We start from the raw sequence: 19,816 nt of genomic DNA on the forward strand, positions 1-19,816 counted from the left end.
CACCATAATCCTACAGTACAAGTCTAAAAAAGGGTAAGGCACATTGCACTAATGCAAGCACGACCAAGAGTAAGAGGCAAAGACCACTTATCGCCCAAATGCAAGCCACACGACTTCTACATTAAGGATTAAAGGTAGCAAAACATTACCTACCACGGAAGGGATAGCTCGCACCTACACGAGCGAAACCCCAAGGCATCTTTCTCGAAAGAACCTACAAAATCGTACGCCAAAAGGAAGCATCCCAACATGCATACTTGGGGGCTCCAAGCTACGAAACAACCATAACAAAATAAAAAATCTCGAAGGAAATGTTTGAACAATCGAATGGGCACGATGTTTGAGCCCACTTCATGAATGGACCTGACCCCTATCAAGCTTCTAAGCAAACTATTCAAAATCAGTCATTGCTCAAAAAAAAAATGATTCAAGCAAACTGATTAATGGACCGCACACAACGGCCATTCTATGAACGCTCGTTCGCACATACATATCATCATTCACGAACACGTTCAAAAAAATACAAGAGCGATCAAAGTCTTACGCCTCAAGGTATGTTCCTCGGGCCATATAGACTCGCCCAACTGTTGCAATAACTGTACGCCTTAAAGAGCAATAGTTCCTTAAAATAATCGCCCCAAAGAGACAAGCACCGTAGTCCACCAATCGGCTACGGCTTCTCAAGAAAATCATCACGTTCTAAAAACAAAGAAAAAAACAAAAGAAAAGAGAATACATAGAACTTCCAAGTGAAATAAACGAATGAACAAGAGGCCAACTGTGTCATCAAAAGACCAGCCCGAACAACACTTTCAACGCCCAGGCCTGGGCGCCAAAAATGTACCCATGCTCAAAAAAGGCCCTAACTTCTAGTGGGCCCTGCCATACTCATTCGACTTGAAAATTGCTGAAAGTCGCACCTCACGACTTTGTTAAGAGTAGTACACCACTACAAAGGTCGCTCGCACATACAAGCATGACCCCAAACATGATTACAAGATGCGAAAAACAACCGACGAGCCCCAGTGCTTGGGGGCTCACGAAAAAAATAGACTCCAACGAGGAGCGCGCGATCAAAATCACATTCACGGACTGCGCCATGCACCATGTCATGTTTGGATATCTCAAAAAATATATTGTTAAACAAAAATATACACAATGTGGACCCACTTATAGGACACATCTAAAAATATTACGACCCACCAACAGGTTGTAATCACAAAAGCCCTTCTACATAGACAAAATAAGAAATTCAAAATGGGCTCGCCCACCCTCAGCGGGCGGGGTCTGCGTCTCTAAGCCGCGTAGGTCCTCAGTTTTCGAAAAATAAAGTCTTCAAATTTAAAATAGGCTCGCCATCTTCAGCCGGCGGGGTCTACGGCGCAAACCACGTAGGTCCTTATTTTCAAAAAAAAAAAAACAAATTTTTTTTTAAAAACAGATTCGTCCACTTCTATCGGACGGGGCGTCCACCCTCAGCGGACAGGTTCGCCATCTTCAGCCGGCGGGGTCTACGTCACAAACCGCGTAGGTCCTTATTTTCAAAAACATCAAAACAGATTCGTCCACTTCTATCAGACGGGGGGTCCACCCTCAACGGACAAGCTCGCCCACCTTCAGCGGGCGGGGTCTGCGTCACTAACAGCGCAGGTCCTTAGTCGCTGCAGCGATAACTTTTATCGGTTTTCCCTTTTTCCGAAAATTAAAGGACCGGTTTTCCCTTTTACCGAAAATTAAAGGATTGGTTTTCCCTTTTTCCAAAAATTAAAGGATTGGTTTTCCCTTTTTCCAAAAATTGAAGGATTGGTTTTTCGTTTTTCCAAAAAAGAACGATGTGTTGGATTTTCCTTCGTTTTACGTCCTATAAAAACAAGGGGGTTTTCTCGTTTAGCTATCCCTGAAAATGAGAATCTTTAAAAACGTTTTACCTCGTGATTGGGCTTGGCCAGGCCCAATTACACTTTACAGCTTTAATTTCGAAAACATCTGTAGTTACTCCCAATGACAAAGTGAGGGAGTTTCTACGCACCTTTAGATCCTTCCAATGACAAAGTGAGGAAGTTTCTATACTATCAGTTGACAAATCCCAATGACGCGTGAGGGATATGTCAACACTTCAAGTGATGACCCTTAAGTCAAATGTTATCACTCGGGGGCTCGTGAGAGCCTCGCAAAACAGGTCACATACACCATGGCTTGTGTGACGCACTCCGTCTAATACTTTGACCATCGTCTTACTCCAAGACTCAGTCAAAGTGGGGGCTAACTGTAGACACCTACTTTTGTCCCCGTTCCCGCAAGGGAAAGGTTCGATGATGAAAGCATAAAAACTCCACTTGACAACGCATCTCCTATAAAATAAACGAATCTCGATTCCCCATTTCATTTCACCCGAAACCTGCTATTTATGGAAACCTGCTAAAAATAGTAACTGCCGTAAAAGGTAGCGTCTAAAAGTGGCAAATCATAAAAGATAGAAACCTGTCAGAATTAGGTGTTTCACTCCAACATAAATCCTAAATAAGATAGAAAACTGCGAGAATCCTATTCCTAATAGGATCCGGAAATAAGAGTTAAGTATTAATTAAAATCCTAACGAACCTAGAGTTCGTAACGGGCCCAGACGCATTCCGTCACAAAATTGATACGCGCTAAAAGACTCAAATTAATCTCAAACTCTACGGATTTTAGGAATCTGAATCTGATTAAACAAAACTGCCCATACCCTATTTTCAACGCCTGGCTCTGGGCGCTGAAAATACCTGGGTACGTCTCTTTTCCTAATTCTTTGTGGATTAGAACTCTGCAATCCTATCTTTCCACGAACTCTTCCCTATAAATAGGCCCCTAGTTTCGACGTGAAAGGATACACAACAACACATAATATATTCTGAGTATTGACTCTAAACCCTTTAGCCTAAGCCTCTCGCTGCGAAACTGTTCACGCGTTCTGTCGCAATCGATCCATAAATCGAACAGAACGTATCCTGTCCCATAATTGAGATTCGTTAAATAAAAAGGAGAAATAGCAAAGTCAAAGTGGTTAGTTTTCTGAGAACCGTGACGCACCTCTCAAGGGTGCGTCGTAATGTGTTCCTTTTCGATGATTTAACTGCTTTCCTCGCCCTTTTTATGAACTGTTAAACTAACCTAATATGATTGTTCTATCACACCTAACAAATATAATATTTTTGGGAAATCGGATTATCATGCTAGGTCCCTTAATGCTATTTAAATCAGTTCCGCCGTCTCATCTGCGGTCCACATGACAACCCATCTCATCCTCCAAAAATGATGCTTTGACGGCTTGTCAAAAGTGGTAGCATATTCACCTTTGTTGGCCAACTGATACCAACCCTCAGCTCCCTTCACCTTCTGGAAGCGTACCAGCCTGAGGAAAGCATTGAAAGACGGCCTCAGGCCCAACAGCTCACACTTCGCAACGTACCCAAGTACGTTCGTCCAGGAATTAGGAGTCAATTGGCAAAGACCGATGCCAAACCCATCCAACACCTCCTCCGCGAAGGGATGGACGGGGAAACGTAGGCCACTCTTAAAAGCGCCAGCATATACAGGAAACTCCCCAGGGCCCACGTCAAAAATAGTGGACGCCTCGTCCTCTGGAAATCTCATCTCATAGCCAGGACCGGTATTCATGCCGGCCGCATAATTCTCCCCATGCCTTTCTATCCATTTCAACCACTTTGGGTCAGCCCCAAGGTGACCCGCATCAACCTGGGCATTCTCTCCCTGGACGCCTCCAGCCACAGCTTGAGGAACTCCAGCCTCCTCCTCCAAAGCCTCTTCACCCCCAGCCTCGCCGTCGCTCTCATCTGGCTCCGACTCCTCGAACGAGTCGGCAGGCTGCTTTGATGGACCAACGTCCTCCATCTCTTCCATCCAAAATTCATCAAAGTGCGTAACCCCTTGACGGGCAGCGCTAGTCTCACCAGGAGGAGTCCGGCTTATCTCCCCTGCCGGCACTTTGATGGATCTCCCCCCTGAGAAAGAAGGGTCCATCTGCTGACCCCTAAGCCGCAAGTCAGCAATGTTTGCCGTCTTTTTCGTCCTCGCCATCGTGTCCTGCATAAGACGCAATGGGAGGCCAAACTTAACGACCGGCTTTAAAAAACGAGGGATATTGGTGCGGCGCAGATCAGACCACCATACCCAGAAGTCCCAGCCTTAATGACTCAAGAACCTTAAAGGGAGCACCGACCAAAATAATGGACGGTACCACAATGGACAAAACGAAGGTAGTTCAAAAAATTAACACAAAATAAAGACGAGAAGATTAGGCAATTACCTTAAAAACGTCGGAGATGATGGCGTCGAAGGTGAGCGTCACGAAAAGGAGACGAAGAGCTTGTCCGGTCTGTCCTACGTCCTAGGAAATGGGCCGAATTGATGAATGCGTCAGAAATCTCTGTAAATTCTCTCTCTAGAAAGCACAAAGGTGAATTTTGGAGCGTAAAAAATGAAAATTTTTACCCCCCTCACATATATATAGGGAGGGAAGAATAGGAAAAGTCGCCACGTGGTGCACTCTCCTCGGTTCAAAGAACCTGATTAAGAAATCAATGATCAAGAACGGGCAGTACACTAACTATTTTACGCTACTACCCTTCTTGAGGGGCAAATGATGTGGGTAAAAATACCCCGCCTACGTGGCCCAATTGTTGCATGACAGGTGGCACCTCCCGATTGGTCAGCCGCCTACTTGGCTGCAATCTAGGAGTCAGAGTATGCTGATGCTTGACTGGCCTAAATGTGCCAATTACTCTTAAGGCCCATGGCCCATAGGGAATGTTATGATAGTGACACATGTCATTATCTGATAAACTAGCCAATCATATGAGATTACCCTAGGGTTTCCCCCCAAAAGGGGGAGACTATAAATATACTCAATTCCCAAGGAATTGACACACAATTCAGATAGAGAAACATTCCACTACTTACTTTAATGCTTTATGTTTATTAATTACATCTTCCTAAAAACCCGTGTCTTACTTAAGCATCGGAGGGAATATTCCTTCGGGAATATTCTTGTTTTGTAGGTACGCCGCCGACGTGGACTGGACTCGACACTACGTGGAACCTGATACCTCCTCGTCATCATCCAAGGAAAAACTCCCACAACAATATTAGTCCTGAATTACAATCAAACACAGTAGAAACAAGGATGACGAACAATAATAATTGGAAAAATAGTGTTGGTCTTCTAGCAATCATTCTCCGTTCTTGATAAATCTGCAAAACATATACAAAGGGAAAAAAATCAACTTCCATAATTTCCGATAGAAAAGTAGAACAAATCTGGGAAAGAAAAATTCAAACAGATTCCCAAAAAGAATTGGATAAGTTGAATAAAGGCAAAGAATAATTGGAGACATGGGCACAAAGAATTTCCTCCAATATTGTAGTTTAATTGTTTATGCACAATACAACATTACTTTCAATTGTATTGTTTGGTGCATTTTACACTTATACTCTTTAATAGGTTGCTTTGCTAACTATGGACTAATGAGTAATGCCCATAACTTTTTTGGTTCTTTTAGCATATTGTACGTATTTTTTCTTAACCATACTGTTTTCAAGAGTAAAATAATTTAGATGAACAAAAATAAAAATAGTAATCTAGTCATTTACAATGAAATTCATTATCAATAAGGATGAAAAAACAATAGGAACGGGAAAAAAAAAATGTAAAATCCGTAGGCTAAATACAAACTCTTAATTCAAATCAAAAGTGAGTACAAAATCAATACACCCTCTAATGCCCATCTAAATGCATCCAAATTCACATCTTCAAAAACTCTAATTGGTTTTTCCAAAATTACTTATGGAACTAACTCCTAAAAAAACTACATTTTACAGCGTATTAAAATTATTACTGCGTATGAAATTACCATCAATATAAACAAAAGAGGGAAAAATTTTCCAATAAAAACAATATAATTAGGGAAAAATAAAACAAAATTGAGAGTACCTCTTGAAGATCTTCAGATTTGTCAGTTCTATCATCCTCAATAATATAGATGCTCCCTAACTTCTTGTTACAATCTTCAGATCCGTTGGTGCCATCAGGCTCAAAATTTTCGGGGATAACAATAAGTATGTGTTAATTGCTAAGGGATTTATGTTACTGAATCAAGCGATTAGGGTAATTGAGTAAGAGATTTTGCGAATTAAACGGAGTACCTACAGTGGGTGATCAATTTATCCTCGTAAACATCATTTGCAATGCCATTAATTCAAAAGCTTAAAAGACCATGCTTTAATTCCAGATTTCATGAGCTTAATCTATCACCTCAAAAAACAAAAAACACGTGGCAAAATCTGTTAGTAAAAAGGGGAAAAGAAAGAGCGAGCTTATATAGAGAAGATAGAGAAATAAAATTACCAAGGCCTCCAATGCTACTGGAGAATCTAGAGTTTTAAGATGTTAATATTATTTTTTTGTGGGTAAATAGAAGAAAGAGGAGAGAAAAAGGAGGGGGAGGGTAATGACATCACACAAAATATTTGGTGCAATACGCCTAGGTTAGTAAGGCATTCTATGTGCGTTTCATGATTATAAAAATAGATTTGATTAAAATATGGGTTAGGAATAGAAAACGGTGTGGGAGGGAAGAGTTTCGTTTTATGCATTTTAGATAACGGTTACCTAAGTGAGGCATCATTTATAATTGCAGAAAACGCCTATCTAACTTAACCATTCTCTATCAAGCGTTCTTTAATCCAGTTTTTGTAATAGTAGCGTCCTTCGCCCGGTCGGGTCTGCAGGTTGCTAATTAGAAAAGTACGAGAAATAAAAAGTAAAGGCTATTCCCTCTCTTAATGGTGTATCTTTATTGAAATGGACAGTCTATACGTACGAAGGTAAACTCATGCGAGTTCCGCCAGCAATATGAAGAAATGGGAGATGCATGTTTTCTAGCCGACTCAACGCTTGACCACGCGACTCCACTGAAGTCATCCAATAAAATGGCACGAAGGTCCTTCTAGGCCAGGGGCTTGGATGAACGCTCGAGTATAGATATTTCTATGCTCATGTGAATGACTGGGGCGGGCGAAGGGGATGGATGTCTGAGCGATTGAAACAGTCGGTCGAGCTAAAAAATTTCGAAGGATTTATTCGCTCTTTCTTTCATTGCTAACCTCAATTTTTTGAATTTAATGCTTCCCATTTTTCTTTCAAAAATCTCCTCTTAAGCGACTACGTAAGTGTAGGGTTATGAACAATATAATTCATGTCGAAAAACCATAAAAGGCAGGAATCCAAATTAACTGCCACATAGTCAATTAACATAATTCAGTATACATACTGTAATACCTCGTGTTTTTCGTAATTTATAAATATATTTTATTGTATTTATAAAGATTTTTATGAATTTAATTGCATTTAATGTGATTTAAATGTATTTTATTTTTAAATAATTTAATTACTTCCTCCGTTCCGGAAATATCGCCCATTTGTTTTTTACACTATTCACACTACGACTTTGGCCATTTTTTGTGATTCGTACGTAAGGAAATTTTAGTCATGTGGTGTCATGTTAGATTCGTATCGATATATATTTTCTAAATATTAATTTTTTATAATTTTTACTTGCACACGATTTGAGATATTAAGAGTCAAAGTAATGGTTAGAGGAGTAAAAGTCAACCATGGTGCGATATTTCCGGAACGGAGGAAGTATTAATTATTTATGAAAACCGGATTTTATTAAATAAATTAAACGAATTTTATTTATTCGGGAATTGCTGGGTAGTATTTCGAAAACTATTTTATTTCTAATCCAAGCCCAACCTAATTCCATCGGCAAACCCAGCAAGGCTTGCAAGAAACTAATTTTAATTAAACCCCTTAGCAAGCCCAACTCAAAACCCTAAAACCTAGCCCATTAGGGAAGGAAAAACTATAAATACAACCCACCCTTTCAAAAATCCCTCACAAAAATTCAGAATTCTTTTCTCTCTCTCTCTCTCTCTCTCTCTCTCTCTTATTTTCGGCTCTTTCTCTCTCCTCTTGCCCGTTTTCTTCGACCACAAGCAAGCACGCCACTCGTGCCTTGCTCGCTATCCGCCCAGCCGCACACACTCGTGCACCCTCGCCTCGCCTTCGTTCGTGCAGCCGTTGATCGAGGGGAAAACTAGGTCGTTACTAGTTTCTCCTAATCAAACAAATTACCGAAACTAACCACTAAACACAAGTAAAGCGGTAAGAAAGGGTCGGAATCCACAAGGACTAAGGTGCGCTAATTTATGCTAATCGGACAACAAGCTAGGTCGAAACGAGGTTTTGAAAAATCACTAATAGAATAGAACTAATTAAATTAAACTAAGAAATCAAAAGTAAACGAGATTAGGGAATGGGTCAAACAACAACAAATCACGGGATGGACATAAGACAATTGAAAACGGGGAAGATTCACAAGCACTACGTGAATAAGCGTTGAATTCACAAATAGTTCCAACCATCTCCCGATGCGCGAACAATTTCCCTAAGCATCAAGGATGGACTCCCGTTCTACCCTATCACACTCGGGGTAAATCAAAATCCCAATTCAATAACATAGCCAAGCTTAGGTCTTTAATCCCTTTCCAACCCAACTAGAGTACTCCAAGCAATCATGGAACACTTAATTGATCAAGTTAAATGCAACATGTATTGGAAATGCCTAAACATGCAATAATTTAATCATGAAAATCCCTAATTTTCAATCACAAACACCCAAACCAATCAATTTTGAGTTTTCACCAAACCCTAATCAATAAACTACTTCATAATCCTAAAAATATGAAATTTAACGAAATTAACAACTAAAAACATGATTCTAAACATTAATAACAACTAATTTAAACATGAATCATTAAACAAAACAAAAACCATTAAACTAATTAAACAAATAAATGAAAACAATAAATAAATAAATAAATGAGGAGAGAGAGTAAGAAATTTCTCATTGATTAATGGTGGAAATCTTGAATAAAATTGCCACACTTGAATTCAAAAGCCCCAAAGGGAAGAAAATCTGAAAAGAAAAAGGAGGAAAACTAAATAAGATAAAGAAAATAACAAGAATTAAAAGAAGAATAAAAGAGAAGGAAAGGGAAACAAAATAAATTAAATTAAAAAGAAAAAGAATCTAAAATCCCCCAAAATGTAGAGGAGTCAGACCCCTCTTCATGTTCCCTGTCTCGTCCCCTTCGCAGCTTCACTCCTTCGCTCCTCTACCAAAGATCACCATCCTTAATCATCAACCATCATCAAGACCGTCAATCATCATCAAAAACTATCATCATCACCGTCCATCATTAATCGTCATCATCAGCACCATCCAACATCTACCATCATCGATCATCAGCCGTTGATCGAAACCTTGAAATCGCAGCCCTTTCAATTGACGGTGTACGACGGTAATCCAAGCCACCAACAACGAACCACAAAGGCAAAAACCACGTGACAACCATGAGCTTTTATTAATTCCGTACCAATTTGAGGGCAAAATGGGTTCGGGCGAACTAGTAGAAGGTCCGGACGAACTTTTGTCGATTTGGGCGAACTCCATTGAGGTTCGACCGAACCACCTACAATCAGGAACTCTAAATTTTCGGTTCGGTCGAACTTAGTACGGGTTCGGTCGAACTCAATGCTCTGTTTTTCTCTCTGTTTCTTGCTTCTTTTTTTGGGTGATTTTGGGCTGAATTGTTGTGTTATTGGTGTGCGAATGATAAGTGGGTTGCTGCGTAATTGACGTTGTTGTGTTGTATTGGTGTTGTGGGTGGTGTCGCGTGTCTGCAGGTGTGGGGGATGGTTGTGTTGGGTTTCATTAGGTGTTGTGGTGCTGCAGTTGTTGATGTTGGTTGCTGATCTTGTTGGGCAGATGTGGTGAAGGATAAGGAGAAGGGTGGTGTAGGATAGTGCTGGCAGCATGGTTGAGGCTTCGAGGCCCACAAAGACAAAAGCCCAAGCTATTCTTTTCATTCTTTGACAAGTCGAAACATTTAACTCGTGCTCGAAATTTAAAGCACCCGACCACCTACACATAAAATAAACGGATTTTTCATGAAATACCCCCGAATTATGGCGTAATTCACCAAATGCCCCTCGACTTTCAGAAATTCACCAAATGCCCCTCACAAATGACTTAATACCCAAAATACCCTTACTAATGACGCGCCGTTAGTCCTCCGTTAGCCTAATTTTTAAATTCACCAAATACCCCTATTTTATTACTTATTTCATATAATACCCCTATTCTGAAACTTAATTCACCAAATACACATAACTTAAAATTACCCATTTTGATGCTCAGCGGCTAGTTTTTATGTTTGAAAATTAGCCGTTGCTTATTGTTTGCTTATAAAAACCCCTTTTCTGACTATTTATTGTAGTTTTTCTATTGTTTTGTTAATTTCATATCATTTTTGTCATGAGTTTTCTTTCAAAATCATCATCCACACCCATGAATCCACATATGTAAGAGTCCCAAACAATTTCTAATATTATGGGAGGAAATTTCCATCTGAGGCTCCGATACAACACTCAGTAAGTTTCAATTATGATCCAATAAGTTCAGGCCTCATCCAGTAAAGACAATGCACTTTAGCTGAGCAAAAGGCCAAAAAACCCCATTTTCAAAGGGATCTTATGTAAGTGAAGCTAAAGTAATCAATCTAAAGCTAACACCTTAATTTTCTTATTGTCCGAATGGTAAAGAAACTAAGAAATCAAGTTCAATAACACATACATTTTTATCACAACCTCGATTTCAACTTGGATTCATGATGTGAAAATCTTGAGTTTGGAGGCAAATCTTTGTGCCAAGATTCATGTTTTTTCACTGGTTCATGAGCTTTGGAACATACCTTAGTTTCATTTTTTTTTCTTGTTCCCTCAAATCCAAAAATAGACATTTGTCCATAAATCTGACCATGTCAATAGGACCTAGCTCAAAAGAAAAGTGGGAAAACCTTTATGCCTCGACTGTAAGGTTGAGAGAAAGTTAGGAGATTGAAGAAAGATGTTTGGAGGCAGTAGAGACAGGAGACAAAAGGGAGTTAACGTTAAATATGTGGCATGGAAGCAATAGAAGCCGAGGTAGCTGGAACATATGCGTTAGAATAAAATTAATAAGAGCTTTATTTTTAATCTGTTTGCATATGTTAAAGATATTTCCCATATTGAAAAAGGAATACCTTCCGATTGCGTGGTAAATATAATTAATTGGTCACATAAAGAATAAGGTACAAAAGAAGTAGCTATTTTCTTGAAGAGTTGCGACGTTTTGAGGTGTTTTTAGGAGTGTTTTCTGTTTTAGTGTTGTACCGGAGCTTCAGATTGAGTGTTGTATCAGATATTCGGATGTCAAATTTTCTCCCATGATAACAAAATTTATTTGGGACTCTTACATATGTGGACTCATTGGGTGTGGATGATGATTTTGAAAGAAAACTCATGACAAAAATGATATGAAATTAACAAAATAATAGGAAAACTACAATAAACCGTCAGAAAAAGAGTATTTATAAGCAAACAATAAGCAACGGCTAATTTTCAAACACAAAAACTAGTCGTTGAGCATCAAAATGAGTAATTTTAAGTTATTGGTATTTGGTGAATTAAGTTTCTGAATAAGGGTATTTGGTGAAATAAGTATTAAAATAGGGGTATTTGGTGAATTTGAAAATTAGGTTAACGGAGGACTAACGGCGCATTATTAGTAAGGGTATTTTGGGTATTAAGTCATTTGTGAGGGGCATTTGGTGAATTTCTGAAAGTCGAGGGGCATTTGGTGAATTACGCCAAAATTCGGGGGTATTTCATGAAAAATCCGTAAAATAAAACACGACGGAGTAACGCGAAAATAATATAAAACGAAAATTAAATAATAAAAATACGAGGAACTAAAAGGAAATAAAAATAGAAATAAATTATTAAAACTAACTAACTAAACTATAAAATTATCAAAACAAATAAATAAATAAATTACGAAATTAAGACTTAATAACTAAGAAAAATAACTAATTACATAAATTAAGCTACAAAATATAAAATAAAAGAAATTAAGGCTAAAAATGAAAAAATTAGATAAAAATATAATAAAATAGGCTAAAAAATACCTAAAAACTACCCCTAAGAGTGACATCGTGCCTTCACTACTGCCTTCCATTCGTGCCTCACGCACACACTCCACCTCTCCCTCTCTTCTCGTCTCACCACAACGCAGCGGGTGCTATTGTTGTGCGTGTGTTGTTGCTGCAACGAGCGAGCCCCAACGCCCATCCAAGGCCTCGCCCGTCTCTGCTCTCGCGTGCCTTGCCCCGCGTCCCGCGCCCTTCTCGTGCACTATTGTTGCTCGTGCTCGCTGCCCGCACGCAACACAAGGTTGTGTTGTGTGTTGTTGTTGTTGCTTTTCCAAAACTCCGTATACTTTTGACTCTTGTCTAAATTCCGTTTTAAAATATTAAATCATTATTATTGTTTTGGATTATTTAAACCGATGGGAACGGTTATGAACACCGTATTTTAATGTTTTCTATTTGAATTGATGAGATTGATTTTAATTATACGAACTATTATTTTCAGATTTAATAAATGATTAAAGTGTCAATTTTTATTTTCAAAACATGTTTTTATGATAACCTATTGTTAGGATTTTAATTCCAACTGTTTAGGCAATTGATTTACTTAATTTAATGACGATTTAAATTATGGGAATCAAACTTAATTTTCAGATTTAATATAAGGCCGTAAAGTGTTGATTTTTAATGATTTTAAAGGCCAAAAGTCAATGTTTTTGTACTAGGACTTTAATTGACCAATTGAGACTATTAAGTTGTTAAAGAACGATTCATTTCTAATTAAAACAAAGGTTTTAGAATCTTAAATAGTTGCTGGAAATTTAGTAAACATGGATAACAATTAAGTTTCTCCATTGTATTTATAGGAGGTGATTTCTAGCTTTGAGTCGTGATTCGCACAGTGGCCCCCGTACTTAGGTATTCCGGGTACGTACATGACTAGGGTGACCACCTATTCCATGAGGATTATATGATGTGTATTGATTGTGAAGAATCATGTGAACTTAAAGTGTTGAGAATTCATGTTTGATGTGTGAACAAGCATGTTGTGAATTATTATTGAATCTGTGAATTCTATGTGAACAATCATGTTATGGACTTTTATAATCGTTGAATTATGTCAAGCATGTTGTTCAAATTGATATGCATGTATGAGTGTTTTGCATGCAAGTTATTATGATTATGCTATTGTACGGGATGTCTAGCATACTTTGAGCCTAGTGGATTTGCCTCAGTGCATCATTTATTCTACCGCCGAGTAGAATACATTTAAGAAGTTTATGTGAATTGAACTAAGGACTATTCGTGCTAAGGGCACACCCCGCTTGTTAACTGGCAATGTCGGGTTACCTCAACAGTGTTTTGAGAAGGAACAATGGGAGTAATTTCACTTGAGTCCTATATTTGATCACAAGTCCTAAAGAGATCAAAATAAAGTGTCATTGTTTAATTGTTTGCATGTTATGTTTTGTGTTGAGTCTTGAGTCGCCTTGAACATAACATACTAACTAACGTAAAGTGTAACCCGAATGAGCTTCAAAACTCTTGGAATGTATATACCTTGAGTATGAACAATGGGGGGAGTCACGTCGGAGAAACTCGTACTCCTTGAATGATACAAGACATTGTTTCATTCCTTTGGTTTTATCGCTTGTATGCGCAGGAATTCCGTCGGTATGGTCCGACTGTCGGTAGAAAGCACGACCATATTTATTTGGTGCTTGGTTGGCTCCCAATACCCTTATCTTTCCCTCAGTGGGTTTTGTTGTTATATTTTACCCGTTCGAAGCTAATTCTTATTAATCTGTGAGTCAAGAGTCGTGTCAAGTATCGAGTCTGTCTCCATGATTAATTTTTTATTAAATGGCTTTTGCATGTGGATTATTATATTGTCGAGTGAAGCATGTTAAACTAGGATTTCATTCTAGCTTGTCGTACTCATCTTTTGCTGACTTCGTGCTTCATGTCTATCTGTCATGGCCTTCACCTTAATGACCCTATAATGATCCATCATTGCACTTGCGTTGTTGCGGAGTATCTTTCAATAAGCAGGTTCGTAGAGATAACTTGCGGGAGAAGTTATCATGGGAATTGGGTTGAGAGACTCTTTATTCTTCCGTATTTATAAACTCTACTTTTATTTTTAGTCATGACTACTATAATTGTTTAAACTATAGTTAATGGGTTTTAAACTATTTAATGCTTTGGTTTTTGGGCCTTAATGGTTCCAGGTTGTTAATTGACCATTAACTATTTACTATGTTTTGAAAGTTAGTTATTTCCGCTGCGTAATTCTGGTGAATAGCCTTAGCCGTTATCACGATGGCGGTAATATCTTCGTAATTCTTTTATATTAGTCGGAAAAAGGGGATTATAAATATAAGGAATTATCAGGGTGTTACACATACTATGTGATGCGTGCCTTCTCTAGATGCTCCCAAACCGAACAGGAACAAGTAAAGGACTCCAAGTGTCGTCCCTCCGTAGCAAGTCCGCAGTATGTCCGGATCCGCCTTAGATTCAACCGACTAGAATATTCTCTAAGGTTTTATGTGCACTCTGGAAACTCACAAATGTGATAGGCAAATATTAAATTCTCCGTTGAATTTAATGTATTGAATGTTATATCTAAATTGTGATCATGAACACATATTTATATGGTGGGAAATAGAGAATTATAATCCTACTAAGAATCAATTAACTAATCCTATTAAGACTCTAGTTAATTAATAATAGTAGAATTTAATCTTCTTTCATAGATAAATGTGGAGTGTCACAAAAAAATTTCTTCTCTCTCAAGAAATGCTCTCGGCACACGTTAAGGGTGTTTAGCTAACGTGAATCGGCCGCCATTAATGGGGGAAGGAAGAAATCTCACACGAATAAAACTAATCAGGAAAATGCGCAATCTTCTGTTGATAAACAAAATAGGTCAAACGAAGCCATCAGAGGAGGTGGAGGTCGAAGCTCGGATGTTACGTCGAGTTCTGGGTTTCCTCCTTCAACTAGTTTTCAAGAAGCTGCTTTGATGGAGAAACTTTGTGAGACTATTGTGGCTCGTATTGGGAGAGTGGCTCTTTCTCTAGAGAGAACTATTGAGAGATCTTCACAAGGTGAAGAGATTTTTGATACCTATGGTATGGATCCACAATTGCTCCCACACCCTAGTACAATCCCTGTTACGAGGGAATTATTGGAGGTGATTGCGGAGTACAGGAGGGCTTCTCTTGATGCTCTGGTCAATAGGAGGTTGGAAATGGAGATACCTTCGCCGTCGACTACGTGGTCTGCAGTGGTTTCTGGGTCAAAACTAGCAGGTAAAGGTGATCCTCTTTCTTTTGTTGCTCCTGTTATTCAGAAGGGTAGGAAGGTGGTTCAACTGCAATCTTCTAAACTTGAGACTATGAATGCTAAATGGAATCAAGCTATTGTGTTGTATGTTGTTAGTTATACCCCTACTATTGCCTCTATGTCTAAATACATAGCTGCTAAGTGGAATTATGTGGGTATGCCTAGGATATTTTTGCATGATGATGGCTATTTTGTTATTCAATTTCAATCTGTGGATGATAAGAATGCTTTGTTGGCTGATGGGCCTCATCTTTTCTTTGGGAAAGCTATAATTATTAAGCCATGGAGGGCTACATTTGATTTTTGTGAAGAAATTCTTAGGGTTATACCCATATGGGTTAAATTTCTCAACCTCCCCTTAAGTACCACAAGGCAGGATAGAATTTCTTTTGCTCGAGTGTTGATTGAAATGGATGTTACCCTCCCTCTTCCTGACTGTGTGTGGATAGAGGATGACCAATGTAATGTGGTCAAACAGAAGGTAGTGTATGACTGGACTCCACCTTTTTGTAAGACTTGCAACAAAGTAGGTCATGACTGTGCTAAAGGAGCACCTGTTAAGCCTAAGCAGGTTGAGAAGACTAAGAATGTGTGGGTGCCTAAGAAGACTCAGGTTGTTCCTGTTGTTGTTGATCCTCAAGTCATTACTCCTAGTAATCAAGGATTTTCTACACCAGATTCTCACACTGGGTGGAAGGTGGTCACTAGAAAGACTAAGAGTAAGGGTGAGGGGGTAGGGGTTGACAACTCCTTTGCTGTTTTAGAGCCGGTGTCTGAGAATGAGGCATCTTCTTCTGATGATGAAGTTGAACATGAGTATGGTGTTGGGGGTGTGGTAGGTTCTGATAAGGATCCTCCTTATCCATGAATATTTGCACATGGAATGTTAGAGGCCTAAATGAGCCTCATAAAGCTATAGAGTTTAGGAGATTTTTTTAATAAACAAAGCATTACTATTGTTGCTTTGATAGAAACTAGGGTTATGATTGGTAATAAGGAGAAGGTCCAGAAGAGGTTTGGGGCTCAGTGGTCTTGGTTTTGTACTTACTTACACTCTCCTAAAGGGAGAATTTGAGTTGGTTGGCAGTCTGCTAATGTTGACCTGCAAATTCTCTTTAATTCTGATCAATATGTTCATTGCTGGATTGCTCCTAAGGATCACAAATTTGAGTCATTTTTTACTGTTGTTTATGGCCTTCACACCGTGGGGCATAGGCAAAGTTTATGGAGTGATCTGGTCTTGTAAGTTCTTATAAGGTCCTATAAATTCAGATAAGTTCAGGCCTTATAAATCGAAGAGAACACACCCGAAGTAAGGGTAAAGACTAAAAAAAATCATGCACAACGACCCAATGTTTGTTATTGTTAAAGCAATGGTAATGTTAAAACATGAATCATCATGAATTCATGATTATAGATCTTGCTAAGTTGTCATGTTGTATAAGAGAATAGAATTGATAAGATCATCATCATATCTACATTTGCGCCTTCGAGAGATCTTGTGTGCAACATGGTACACTTGCATATTCCCAATAATTTACTAAAATGCTAGTTAAACGACCATATGATGGCCTTCGGGGCCCTTTGAGAAATTCAATACTTGTAATTAGTTCATTAATACTACTTTGATTTAAAAGCAAATGGTCCCTTTTGTCCTCCATTATCATGGTCTTTAGATGGGAAAACTTTTTAACCCCTAAATCCTTCTTTTACTTTTCCTTTCTTTAGTTTTCAATGAACTAATTAAAACAATCAAAATTATTTTAGTTGTAGTACTACTTAGTTACATGGCCTTTTTACTCTCTCATTTTTTTTCCCTCCACCTACTAAAATATGTGGAAATAAGATGAACACCACAGATGATATCATATTTAACCTGATTTTTCTTACCCCATCGGTTTTTAGAGTTATTCCACTAATGCGACAACTTACAGAGTAAATTATCGGCGGAGATTTTTTTTCAGTACGTAAGAAGAAGGACCCTATTAAACCATCACTTATCTTGCATGTCAACTATTAAGCAAGTTAAGTTAAAGAATGAGGTCTCACCTTTGCAATTTTTCACCGTTAAGGACCCAAACTTTTTTTTCACCGTTAAGGACCTGTAAAGTATATTCCCGCCAAAATTAACTAATAAATCTGAGAATTTAGTCCCTATTGTTAAAAGGTTAGTCCCCTTGATTAAAAGGTTAGTAATTATATGAATGTACTTCTTTTTTTAAAAGTTTCCTATAGAAAATATACATATATTTCAAAAATATGTTACATATATATTGTAATTTACAAATTATAATATTAAACACCTCCTCGCTTTTTTTTAATAGTAATTCTAATAATATTGTATATATGTTAAAAATCAAATGCTCCCTAATGAATACAAAGTAGAAAGTTGTGAAGTATTAATTCAATGTAAACTTTCAGATTAGAATTAAATGCTTTAAATTGTTTTATTTTTTTTGTTTATTTTGTGGTTAAAGGTGAGTTAACTTGCCGGAAAGTAGAGTTGAGATCGTAAAGAGTGGAAAAAAGGCGTAGGCCCCAAATGGTTAAAAATTCAAAAGGTGAGTCCCAAAACATTAACTTAACTCACTATTAAGCCATTACCAAATATAATGCAACTAATGGGGCCCGATCATGTGCCCCCAAATTACAAGGTGATAAGTTTTCGACCAACTTGTGTTGGTTATATAGAAATACTCCACCTGTTCCATAATAAGGAGTAATGTTTCTATTTCTATTTTTCATATTTGTATATATACACTCATTTTCTACCATTGTATTCACACCACTGCTACTTCTTCTTCTTCTTCTTCTTCTTCTTCTTTTCTATGATCTCTTTTGGGTATAAGTTCTACTGACTCCATCTCACACTCAATATTGTCATTTTTGTTGAGAGTTTCTGTAATACCCCGAATTTTTAAAACTCGATTAATTATGCTTAATTATTTTTATTTAGCTTAAAATCGTTTTAAATCCTAAATTCGAACTTTATTTTTATTTAACGAAGTTTTATTTCACTTGAAATTTGGATATTGTTACACGATTTATTTTTCAGATTTTATAATTTAAATTCATAGTTACGAGCTTAAGCTACTTTTTAAATATTAGTTATTTTGTAATTTATTTCGGCTTCTTAATAATTTCGAAACGTTCTTATTCGAAAACTAAATTTATTTTTCGTTAACGATATTTTTATAAATAATTATTTCAAAACTTGGTTTTAATTAAACATTTCTATTCCAAATAATTTTCTAAGATAGCACCAATTTTCTGAATTTTTTCTTAAGTAATTGAAATTACGAAAATGCCCTTTCAAAGCCAAAATTCCATTTTTCTTGTTCTCTTTACTCTCCACGTACAAAGCAAGAGTGAAGGAATTCCTTCATTCTTCCTCACCCTCAATTCAGTCCACATTCACTTGCTTAATCCCCAAGTATTTCAGCTTTTTGTTCACTCTACTTTTCACTATAATCAGCCATATATTTTCCATTTTTCTCAATCAAAAACATAAATCAAATTTCAATCTCATTACTCTTGTTTTCTGTATTTTGAACCACCAATCACCACCATGGCCACCGTGCTGCAACCACCATCTCCCACCACCACCTACTGCCACCATCATTCCCAGCCACCTGCACCAACTCCAAAACTCATCACCGCCTCCATCTCCTTCCAGAACCGACCCAAAAACCGCCCTTAAACTCCCCTGTTTCCTCTCCTCTGCTCGCCCCCTCTCCCCTCTCCTTCGTTGATTAATTCGCCGAGAAAACCACCCCCAGCGTCGCCTTACCGGCGATTTCTTGCTCCGCCGTGATGCTCAGGTTTCGGCCACCTTCAGCCGACCACCACCACCACCTTTCTCTCCTCCTCACTCGCACCTCCCCTGCCTTTGCTCTCCTTCGCGCCCAGCCGTCGGCACCGCCGTGCTGCCACGTTCCTCCTCCCCTCTCTTCGGTGCGCAAGCCACGACCACCGCACCTCCCTGAACCACCCCACGTCCCCCTCCCCTGTTCTCTCCCCTTTTCGCACCCCCTCTCTTCCTTGTTTCTCCGCCGCCGCGGAACCACACCATCATCGTCGCCTCAGGCGCGGTTTACGCTGCTGCACCGCCTAGCTCAGGCGGCCACCCAACCCTCCTCTCCTCTCCTCTCCTCCTGCTTTGCCCTCCCCTGTTTCGCCCCTTCTCTCTTTTGGTCGACTTCCAGGAAAAACCAAAAACCAAATACCTGCCTTGTTTTATTGTTTTAACCAAACCCCAAATCACAAGTTGGCCCAACTCTAGATCTTTGGGCTTTGGGTAAGACCAAATCTAAATTTTCAAATTTTTAATTTAGCCATAGTAATGATTTAATAAGTTTTTATAATCTAAGTAATT

At 38.5% G+C, this 19,816-nt stretch overlaps 1 long non-coding RNA gene across 2 annotated transcripts; it reads right to left on the reverse strand.

The window, feature by feature from the left end:
* Positions 1-4,830: 4,830 nt before the first annotated feature.
* LOC110791496 (uncharacterized) lies at positions 4,831-10,003 on the reverse strand. Of its 2 annotated transcripts, XR_002534100.2 has the most exons (5): positions 9,185-10,003; positions 6,404-9,038; positions 6,202-6,310; positions 5,990-6,088; positions 4,831-5,250 (listed from the first exon to the last, which is right to left on the reverse strand). It is a non-coding gene; the product is annotated as an uncharacterized lncRNA (long non-coding RNA). The 2 variants fall into 2 exon arrangements; XR_008930682.1 differs by lacking the exon at positions 9,185-10,003 and having other exon boundaries at positions 6,202-6,303; positions 6,404-7,232.
* Positions 10,004-19,816: the final 9,813 nt, after the last annotated feature.

Source organism: Spinacia oleracea, chromosome 3 (genome assembly GCF_020520425.1).
Source record: "Spinacia oleracea cultivar Varoflay chromosome 3, BTI_SOV_V1, whole genome shotgun sequence".
In the NCBI taxonomy this organism is placed as follows: Eukaryota; Viridiplantae; Streptophyta; class Magnoliopsida; order Caryophyllales; family Amaranthaceae; genus Spinacia; species Spinacia oleracea.